Here is a 12099-nt window from a genome sequence, read left to right as displayed (position 1 = left end):
CTTCTGCAAACCCCGCCACTCTGGAAGGGGTGGCGGCCTCGCAATCATTTTTCATGTTAAATTCACCCCATCCGAAGTCTCCCTCCCGATTTCTGTTACATCTTTTGAATACATTGCATTTAAATTACACAATGTCATTGCTGTTCTTATCTATCGCCCCCCCAAATTTTTCTGTCTGAATTAACTGAACTACTCTCATCTGCCTGTTCCCTGTCTTCCCGTCTACTGCTACCGGGCAACTTCAACATCCATGTCGACTCCACTCAGTGTACACCTGCCTCTGACCTCAATGTAGTCTTGGACTGTTTTAACCTTACTCAACATGTACACTTACCCACACATTCCAAGGGCCACACACTAGACCTTGTCTGTTCTACCGGTCTCAACATCTCAAACCTCACCAGCTCTCTGTTCACTTTGTCTGATCACAGACTGATTAATTTTCTCTTGTCCACCCCTGCCCCTCAGCCCAAACAGTCGCAAACTATATCCTTCAGGACCACCAACTCCATAAACCCTGCCCACTTTTCTGCTTCAATCGCATCTGCCCTACCACTTGACTGCACTGTACACTATCCTGAAGAGTTCACAATTCAGCTGTCCACCACACTATCCAGTACCCTTAACTCTTTTGCCCCTCTCAAAACTAAGCTGGTCACTTTTGCCACTCCATCCCCCTGGTTTACCCCAGAGTTTCGTGCCATGAAACAGACCGGCCGTCGCCTGGAGCGCCTCCACAAAAAAACTGGTCTCACTGTCCATGCCCAAGCCAACCAACTCCACATTCAGACATACAGAGATGCCCTTATCGCTGCCCGATCCTCTCACTATTCCAACATAATCCAATACTCCAACGGAAACCCCCACACCCTCTTCTCCACTGTTAACAAACTTCTCAACCCCCTGTAAATAATACTACATCTGGCTCCCCATCACTCTGCAACTCCTTCCTAGAGTTCTTCCACACCAAAATCACCAACATACACCAAACTCTCACCTCATCCACACCCCCTTCAGATGAACTACTCTGTACTACTGTTGCCACCACAACTCCCCCCCCCCCCGGTTTCACTCACCAAACTCATTTCCTCTGCCAGATCCACCACCTGCTCATTAGATCCCGCCCCCACTGCCCTGATTAAAGCCTGCCTCCCTACTCTCTGCCCTTACTTCACCAAGCTCATTAACCTGTCCCTGACCCACTGTGCTGTCCCCTCCATCTTCAAGACTGCTGCCGTCACCCCAATCCTTAAAAAACCTGGTCTGGACCCAAACACCCTCTCCAACTACTGCCCCATCTTCAACCTCCCATTCATGTCCAAACTTCTTGAAAAAGTTATTGCTTCCCAACTCTGTTCATACATGTCCGACAATAACCTCTTTGAGCCCCTTCAGTCCGGCTTCCAACCCCATCACAGCACTGAAACGGCCCTCACCAAAGTGGTAAATGACCTCCTCCTATCCTCTGACTCTGGTGCATATAGCATACTCATCTTCCTGGATCTCTCTGCCACTTTTGACACAGTCAACCACAACATCCTCCTCACCCGTCTGTCTCACCTAGGCATCACTGGCCCATCTCTCAACTGGTTTCACTCATACCTCACAAATAGGGCAGAATTCATATCCATCCATGGTCACACCTCCGATCTTGCCTCTGTCACACAGGGTGTCCCACAAGGTTCTGTTCTTGGTCCCCTCCTTTTCACCATCTATATGCTTCCTCTTGGCCCCATCCTCCGCAGCTTTGGTCTCAATTTCCACTTCTATGCAGATGACACCCAAATCTATATCAGCTCTACATCCACAAATCAGCCACCCACTGCCATCATTGAAACCTGTTTGACACACGTCAAATCCTGGATGCAACACAATTTTCTTAAACTCAACTGTGAAAAAACTGAAATTATTCTCATCGGACCAAAACCCCAGCTCACAAAACTACATAACTTCTCCCTCACCATTGATGGTTCCCCTGTCTCCCCCTCCCCCCTGGTCCGCAACCTCGGTGTCATACTCGATCCATCCCTCTCCTTTGAAAAGCACATCAACAACACTGTCAAGGTTTCATTTTTTCACCTGCGCAATCTCCAGACTCAGACCCTCTCTCACCCATCCCGATGCAGAAAAACTCATTCACGCCTTCATTTCCAGCAGACTGGACTACTGCAATGCACTCCTCACCGGTCTTCCCTCCCGTCTCCTACACAAACTGCAATTGGTTCAGAACTCGGCCGCAAGAATACTGTCCCGCACATCCTCCCGGTCTCACATCACCCCTATCTTGAAAGATTTACACTGGCTCCCAATCACATCACGCATCACATTCAAACTCCTCCTCCTAGTTTACAAATCCCTAAATGGCCTCGCACCCACTTACCTCTCTGATCTCCTGCTCCCCTACCAGCCACCCAGACAGTTACGTTCATCCACTGCCAGCCTCCTCACCATCATCCCCTCTCAGCACCGTTCTTTTGGCGACCGCACCTTCTCAGTTTCTGCCCCCAAACTCTGGAATGCCCTCCCCCCTGACATCCGTACCTCTGACTCACTCACCTCCTTCAAATCATGTCTTAAAACCCACCTCTTTTCCCTAGCTTTCCCTTGATGTTTGTCCCCCCCCCATTTTTTTTTTTTTGTCTCTGAATTGTATGTTTCATTGTATGTACGTATATATGTATGTACCACTTATTGTAAAGCGTCTTTGAGTTCATGAAAAGTGCTATATAAAATAAATGTATTATTATTATTATTATTATTACCCCTCATCTAATATCCCTCAACTCATATCCCAAAACTCATATCCCTCAACAAATACCCCTCAGCTCATACCCCCCAACTAATACCCCTCATCTAATATCCCTCAACTAATACCCCTCAACTCATATCCCTCAACTAATACCCTTCAACTCATATCCCTCAACTAATACCCTGAACTCATATCTCTCATCTAATACCCCTCACCTCATATCCCTCAACTAATATCCCTTAAATAATATTCTTCAACAGACCAATGACAACAGAAAAACCACCATCACTGCATCATATTATTGCTGTCTTTCTCTCTTCCTTCCCCTCGCTCTGTTTCTCTCTCCCTTCCTCTCTCTCTCTCCCTCTCACATACACACACACATGTTCACAGCAGGCATTTTTCATTTAACTTCTAGATTGCTAGACAGTTTGATTTGGCAAGATTTGTCTTCCTGGCTTTCTGGACACAAGAGATTAGTATCATTCAAACGGGTGTGCGAAACGTTAATTAACTCGGTAGCAGTTCCGTGGAAGGTAACCTAACCCTCCATCAGCTGTTTTTATTTTTACCTTTTTTTTAGTTGCTGCTGCTACATGCTAATGCTTGTACCAGCGACTAGCTTGCCGATTAGTGGGCCTACACAAATCACAATGGGTCAGTAATTCCTTTAGTTTAGCTGTAGACAAGTTGGATCTTGTCAGGAAGCTGGAATTGATTGATAGTCTTTGTGGCAGCTTTTGATAGGAGAAAGAAGACCATAGAAGGTAAGTGGTATTCTGCATAGTCTAATATATTACTGGTGATGCTTTGTCTATGCCTTTGGTTTTGTCACTGAAAATGAGCAGGTCAGTCAGTGCATGTTATTGCTATTACAGCTCTGAGCTGCCACGCTATTGCTCTATTGAGTCACTACAAAGCTGAGTGGTATCAATTCAGTTTGTAATGTTAGGCTTCTGTGTAAGATATCTCAGTGGATTTCTTAGTGCAGGCGATGCTAAATATTATCTCTCCACGTGGATAATGTTGACGTTACCATCCAGCGACTGTTGGATGTAATTTACGCAGTTTATAAAGGCTGCATATCAATTACCTCTGTGCTACCCTACACCTTGTAAGCGCCTGTTGATCATATTATTTGCTTATGCTGCTCTGAGCAATTTAATAATTGGTCTCCCAACAGGATCTCCCCCGTCATTTCTCTTTATGTGGTTACTTTGTCATGCTGCTGTATTAGCCAAAGGTTTTAGCTCTCAAATGGTTTTTATTTCATGAGAAATGAGAAATAAAGGTTTTAGTGAACGTTGACAATTCTGTCACGTTTTTCTGAAAACTCTCAGGTGTTAGGAGGTTGTTTACAACAATGCCTTAGGTTTTAGAATGTTTTTTTAGAGGGTCAAAATTAGTTAACCAGATACACAACCTTTCCCCCCATGTAGGTTCATTCACACCAGGTCTGCTGGTTCAGATAAAACAATATGACTGGTTTCTACCTGCATGTCAGTAAAATGTCTGTGAATATCCCTGCTTTTAATAGTATGCCTTATACATTCATGAAACATGAAAGAAAAAGTCACAAACAAATCATTTATTGTAGATACATCAACGTATTTACCTTCTTGAAATGACAGGAAACATCAACAAAAGTAAATGTATTTACTGACCTCACAATTGGCTTAGCACACATATGCACTCAAATGTGAACCTGGATGTTAGGAGGCTCTACCACAGGGGTGTCACGATCAGTAGTTTGCAGTGGAATGTCAGAGGCTCATAGTGACTGCTGTGTTCTTGTTCTTGATTGGCTGAAGAGTCCACACAGACCATGTTGTGTGCGACACCCTGAGCCTTGAGCTGGCCTTTGCTCTATAGTAAGCCAAAGAGTCCTCAGCAGTCAGGCACAGCAGTGTTTGGATCCTTTTGGACTTGGGTAAGTCCATGAGGAGAGCAATGCAGGTATGAATCCCAAATGGGCTCTACTGTTACACGCTTAAACTGTGGACCTGCTTCCAAAAATACAACATTTGATGGACAGACACCATGTAAACAATCTCAGCCTTTTCCCTGGATTTTTCCTTTTCCGTTTTCTGTTGGGGGAAATAAAAGAACTGCTTCATGATCAGTCTTTATTGCTTACGCGTGTCTGCATGTGAAACTGTCAGTACAGAAATACAATACGGTTCATATATACAGACATATCATGAATGAAGACTGATCTTGGACTAGCGGAGGGAAGCGATAGAAAGCGGCAGGAAGTACAGCGCGCTGGTCAGAGTTGGCTGGGGTTTGAGAATGACTGGCAGGAAGTACAGCGCACTGGTCAGCCTAGGCTGGGGTTTGAGAATGACTGGCAGGAAGTACAGCGCGCTGGTCAGCATTGGCTTGGGTTTGAGAATGACTGGCAGGAAGTACAACGCGCTGGTCAGCGTTGGCTGGGGTTTGAGAATGACTGGCAGGAAGTACAGCGCGCTGGTCAGCGTTGGCTGGGGTTTGAGAATGACTGGCAGGAAGTACAGCGCGCTGGTCAGCATTGGCTTGGGTTTGAGAATGACTGTCAGGAAGTACAGCTCGCTGGTCAGAGTTGGCTGGGGTTTGAGAATGACTGGCAGGAAGTACAGCGCGCTGGTCAGCATTGGCTTGGGTTTGAGAATGACTGTCAGGAAGTACAGCTCGCTGGTCAGAGTTGGCTGGGGTTTGAGAATGACTGGCAGGAAGCACAGCGTGCTGGTCAGGCTGGCTCACCATGGCGTCCTGTTTGAAACTCGCCAGTGCCAGGACATACTGACCTCTGGCCCATTTACTGCAGGTCATTCTGAACCTACAGCTCCACCACTGATAGAGAAAACATTACATATGTTTTATATTACCAAAAAAGAACAACCAGAAGGGAAGTGTCAGCATATTAGATGTTCTATGTTGTGGATTTTGAAAGATACAATACTGTGTAAAAGCTCTGATAAAAGTATGTGGACAAACATAAAATGCGTACCCAAATTACTCACTGATGTCTACAACAACAATAATAATAATAATATCATTATTGTTTTCATCATCATCATCATCATCATCATCATAATTCCATTTTAATCATTAGTAGCAGCACCAGTAGTAGGAGAGGTAGCAATAATATTTGGATAAACAAAAATGAATAAAGCAAAGCCCACACTAGCATGGCAGACTGAAGGTGTTTGTAATGGGGCTGTGTAAGCCTGTCCTGCAGGTCTGGGCCGTGTCTGCCTGTCCTGCAGGGCTGTGTCTGCCTCTCCTGCAGGTCTGGGCTGTGTCTGCCTGTCCTGCAGGTCTGGGCTGTGTCTGCCTGTCCTGCAGGTCTGGGCTGTGTCTGCCTGTCCTGCAGGTCTGGGCTGTCTGCCTGTCCTGCAGGTCTGGGCTGTGTCTGCCTGTTCTGCAGGGCTGTGTCTGCCTCTCCTGCAGGTCTGGGCTGTGTCTGCCTGTCCTGCAGGTCCTGGCTGTGTCTGCCTGTCCTGCAGGTCTGGGCTGTGTCTGCTTGTCCTGCAGGTCTGGGCTGTCTGCCTGTCCTGTAGGTCTGGGCTGTATCTGCCTGTCCTGCAGGTCTAGGCTGTGTCTGCCATGTCCTGCAGGTCTGGGCTGTGTCTGCCTGTCCTGCAGGAGGGCAGAGAGCAGTACCATGAATATTAATGTTTCGCTGCAGCTCACTGATGGACTTATCATTAATATTCAATTATGCAAACATTCTGCTTGCTGACAATTTATAAATTTGCTCTCATTTAACCTTTAAGGCAAAACATATGGATATTCTGCATTATGGTTTTGTAACTGAATAAACAGGACATTTCAGGGCAAAAAAACAAGACTACAGCTTCACTGGCTCTCCTAATTCACAAAACAGTGATTGTGTAACTGTGTTTTGAAGAAAGTCTATATTATCTTAGTTTATCTGAGCTTGAAAAGAATCAAGTTATTAAATGATGTGTGTTAGTAATAAAATGGCATGAGTATTTGCTAAACATCTTCTGAACAGGCAACTGTCCTCCATCAAAATCCACATCACAACAGTGACATCAGCCCGGAAAGCTGGATTTCTTTTGAGCACACCCTGCCCTGGGAATGTTCCTGTCCACTGAGAAGAATCATTTATGTCTGAATTGCCTTCCCGTGTGCCCTGCCCTCCACATGTTCTCCACTCTCACACAGAGTACCGCTGCTGCATTTGCTCTGCTGCCACGTCTCAGAAGAGGAGAATTCAAGTGTCACTCCGACCGCTCGTTCTCGCTTTGCATTTAACAGAGCAGTGTCTCTTATTGGACCAGCCATTCAATTCAACACAAACCCAACCAGCCAATGACACGAGAGGAATGCCAGCTTCCGGTCTTATCACTGAAGATCAAGTGTGTCTGTCAAAAAGGATAATGCTCCACTGGAGTCTGGACAGTGATGTCACAACAAAGATTTTCATGCTCAAACTTAAAATACATTGTTCAGTAAACCTTGGGTCATTAAAATGTGCCTTTCTATCATTTACTGAATGTTTAATGCCAGTGCTCTAACGAATGTTCTATATCATAGATGATCGGTCATTCACACAGGAACATGTATAGCCATTTATCTAAAACACCCTGCCCCTCCTGGTTTAAATGTCAACCAGAAAGAATTAGGAGTATGAAACAGGGATGTGTTTTACCTATATGGTTTTTCCTGCATTGAAATGTCTGCGTTTTTTGTTGTTATATGAATGCCATCTAAAGAGAAAATGAGAGCTGGTGCCCAGGGAGGTCATGGAGAGGGCTTCAGATTAGGAGACAAGGAACACAAGATGGTGTTGAACACCATTCTACTTGTAGTGCCCTTGTGGGAAGACCTTAGGCACTTTAAATGATGTTTAATATTAATTTAATTAATTAATTTTACTCATTAACGCGTTTGAATGGTTTAGTTGGTTGAGTGTTTAATGTTAAATGTTTTCAGCTAATTTTCTTGCTGTGTTGACATTGCTTCATCTTCTGGATGCTCCAAGTGATTAATGGAAAAGAAACCCACACCTGGTCACAGGCATTGATAATAAGCACTTGTTAGATTGGTCTGTATGGAAAGCTATTTGCTTTATTAAAGCTTACCAGGGTGTTTAACAAACAAAAGCAGCTTTCCTCATTGATTTGAATGGTAGCGCGACACTTCATGGTAAGTTACAAAGTTGCTTGTGTGTCAATGTTACATCTTTTTTCACAAATAAAACTCTATGCTTCACAATACGACGATGTGGCTGGTCTCACATTACCATTGGAAATGTGTTCCCTTGATTAACATTAGTATATGCAGAAAAAACCTTTATTTGCACATTGTAAGGGTAGTGATGATAACCGGAGGCAAACAAAACGAGGCGAAGCAGCAGTGAGGTCAAAAAACCTGGCTTTTTTTTTAACAGTGTCAGTTCCCAAATAATGCAGTGCAAAATATATACAGTGAACAAAAATACTAGAAAATAAAAATTGTACCTAACAAAATGAAAAGAAAAAAAAAAGAAGTGTAGTAATTTGCTAAATTTGGCTATGCCTTGTGGCCCAAAGTTTGCTACTAAGATTGAGTCGGGACTGACTGGAGGAACTCTAAACTCCGTGCTTTATACAAGTAGCTCCTCCCCCGCCATAAACCACCATTCTGCATATGTCTAATTCCGCCAAACTCCATTACAAAAGTGATGAGTGAACACAACACAATCCTGACGTGAAGCACAGCTTCTTATGCTTCTTATAAGTTGCATTTATTTGTGGATCAGTTACATGTATTTGTGGATCAGCTACATTTATTTATTTATTTATTTATTTATTTATTAGACAATAATACCCCCATTCATATGCAGCCTACTCTGTTCACAAATCTGTAGAATGGTTTCTCTAATTTGTTGAATGGATTCACAATTGTGTAAATTAATGTACAGGTTATGTAAATTAATCAGAATATGATTAATTAGAATAGAAAAGTTGCAACCTTGTACAACTAGTACAAAGATAACTCAGTAATTACAAACTCTCAAATCTGCAGATTCAGCACTCTTGACTTTTGCAGCAAATTTTGAAGTGAACCTTGAGCAAAAGATTTGCAAACTTGTAAACTTGAAAACTGTAAAATGTGAATGCTGTCATGGAGAGGGGCAAAGCCTGTTCTTCCAGCCAATCAGATGAGCATATTTGGGATGGCGCTATACTATTGTTACTTTACTATTAAGAAGTGAACCTGTCAGCTATAGCCAAACCCATGAACTTGATAGGGTTCCTCTGTGGAGAAACAGACAAGCCTTTTTCTGAGAGTGTAGCTAGCTGGCTGGACTGCTAAATTTGAGCAAACGTTAACCGAATCCACTGGAAAAACCAAAACGAAAAAGGCACTCAAAACGGCTCTTCTGATTGGCCACACACTCGCCGTAGGTCTGTCATTAAGCTATTCCAACAAGCTGAAGGGTACAAGTCAGTTTTGCACCAGATGATACACAGGATAGCATTTGAGAGGCTGCAATGGCAGATTTGAGAGGTTGTATGACTGAGTTTTGTTTGTAATAGTTCTACAGGTTTACAATAATTGTTGTGTGTATTCATTCATTTAGAGATTTGTGAATCCATTCCACAGATTTGTGAATCCATTCTACAGATTAGTGAAACCATTTAGAGATTTGTGAATCCATTCTACAGATTAGTGAAACCATTTAGAGATTTGTGAATCCATTCTACAGATTAGTTAAACCGTTTAGAGCTTTGTGAATCCATTCTACAGATTTGTGAATCCATTCCACAGATTAGTGAAACCATTTACAAATGTGTGAATTCATTCTACAGATTTGTGAATCCATTCTGCAGATTTGTGACAAGCACAAAACCGCCCAAACCCACGTACAAAGTGTCATGAGGAAAACTTGGCTAACTATATAGCTAGCTAGCTATGGCATGTCCTCACCTCTGTAACGTTATTTGTTGTCCTCCGTGTGTCCATACATCTGTATTGGTGGTACGTGCTAACTAGGTTAACTAAAGTAGGCGAAATGCTGACATGTTAGGGTTATCTAAAGTAACGTTAGGTGATAAAGCTGTGCTTAAAAATCTTGTGCCGTTCGAAGTGGTGATTTTGGGAGGTGCACCTGCGCATGCGTCCTACTAAACGAAGCACCACCTGCACATGCGTCCTACCAAATGTTCCTCTCAGGTCGTCCATGAGTGAGTGAGTGAGTGACCACAATTTGCCACGCATAGCCCACGGCGGCAGACAGTCCTGAGCACCGTGGGAAAAATAACTTGGGGTTCCTTGCTTTCTGCACCATCTATTTGGCTCGAGGCGCTTGTTTGCTACCGACAGCCTTGTTCTAATCGTTGAGGACGCAAGGTCTTGCAAAGTGAACGGGTGCACAGTAATGCCAACCTGCAACATTAATGTTGGGTATGCTTGTATGAGCTAGTTCAGCACTCTGGTGTGCCGTCAGGCGAGCTCAGGTGTGCTGTGTGAAAAATCCTTTTTTTTTTAAATGTAATGTTCAAATTAATTTAAAAACTTAAATTAACAAACCCCATTCACAAAAGACAAATAAATGTCACTAAAATGCACATTGCTTAATTAAAACCCCAAAACAACATTTAGGCCTACTGCTGGCACGTGTGGAGGGGGGCTGCAGGGTGTTTATTTTTAATGCTTTTGAGAATGGTGTGCCAAAGTGTGCCGCGGAAAGAAAAAGGTAGGGAAACGCTGAGCTAGTTGAATTGTTTCGCAGAGGGAGGGAAGTGGAACAGCCCTCCTTAAAGTAATAATCTAAAATAATAAGATTTTCATTAAAATAAATGTCTGTTAAGTCACCATATATCGCCGAATTAGGTAACACAATGGTGATTGAGCCTATTATTATATTAATTTATATTATTATTATAATAATAATTTATGATTAAAGAACTGGGTGTCTGTGGCGACATTCCCGGGAAAAAATCACAAGCGGCGCATAGTTAGTGACGCGTTTTCCATCACCCATCAGTGGTTGGTCCGCCAGAGAGGGTAGGTGGAGCTAACGCAACAGGCTCGCTCTGCAACTCACTTGTGTGTGAGCGGGGTACAATTTTTTCCGGCGTCTGCTGACGTTACAAAAACAGAGAAGGGGGGGGGGAGTGTTATGGCACTCTAAAAAGTTTTCGTGTAACATGAGAGGTCATATTATTTGTTGATGTAGATTTCGTATTACATTTTGTGACAATGTAACGTTACTAAATTACATAGCTATTTCCACAGCTAACGCTAGCTACCGGACCATGTCAAGAAAGCCAACAGCTTAGACAATGTTGAGCACAGTATCCATCTCTCATATCAGGTAACGTTGCGTTAGCTAGCTAGCTAATTTAATTAACACAATCTAATGTCAGGTAACAATTCGAAAAAAGCTAGCTACCGGTACCGACCTCGCCAACCGTCTCTCGAATGCAATGCTACCTTGTTGCAACGTTGCAATGTAGCTAACTAAAGGGGCAGGCAACGGTTCTGCTACTAACCAGTTCACACCGCTTTTCTCTGCAACATTCTAAAACCGATTCGTCTCGTTGCGAATCATTGATCTTTTTTTACAGTCTCTGATCTGAACTGGCCTTAACGTTACCGTTATTTACATTGCCATCAAGTTCAACAGTATATTATAATGATCGGAATAAAGCCGGGGTATACGTGGAGCAGAGCCGGGTCTGATTTCTGTGTAAAGATGTCAAGCCGGAGAAAACTAAATAAAAGAATACTGCAGTATGGATTAGCCTCGTTATTATTTTATTACGCTTCCTCATATGTTCCTTCAGTCTTGGTGCCCTTTTTTGATGAAATCTCCTTTGTTTTTATTCTTCTTGTTCTGGTTTTATTCTTGTTCTGATTGCTAATTTAACACCCAGCTCAGCTTTATTCTCGAACAGTTTAGCTAGCAAAGCCAGAAACACCAGGGGTAACATTTTGACTGTTGTGTAAAATATTACACAACAGTCATTCACGAAAAAGACTGTTTATTGTGCACAAGATACAGAATTGCACGAGCCACAGCAAATCCCGCGAATTCTTCTCTGCAGTGTAAAGATGTTCATACCGGGCAAAAGGTGGATCTTTATCCAAGTGTGTGGAAATTGATCATCACTAATTCTACCCCAGATCTGCTACAGCATTTTAACCCAGCTCGGCAGTGTAAAGACAGTTTAAGTTAGCCTAATGGTAGACAATGAATGAGTATGTACATAACATTACTTTTATAACGACCATTTTTATTCAGTATATAATAAGTGTTATAGCGCGTTTCCCAAAGTACCGAACTTCAGTCCCAGGCAACTGCTTTCCAGGAACTAAAAGGTTCCTTCACCATGGTTCGCTTTCCCCAG

The sequence above is a fragment of the Anguilla rostrata genome, chromosome 15 (assembly GCF_018555375.3).
Source record: "Anguilla rostrata isolate EN2019 chromosome 15, ASM1855537v3, whole genome shotgun sequence".
Taxonomy (NCBI): domain Eukaryota; kingdom Metazoa; phylum Chordata; class Actinopteri; order Anguilliformes; family Anguillidae; genus Anguilla; species Anguilla rostrata.
This window is presented reverse-complemented; position numbering follows the sequence as displayed.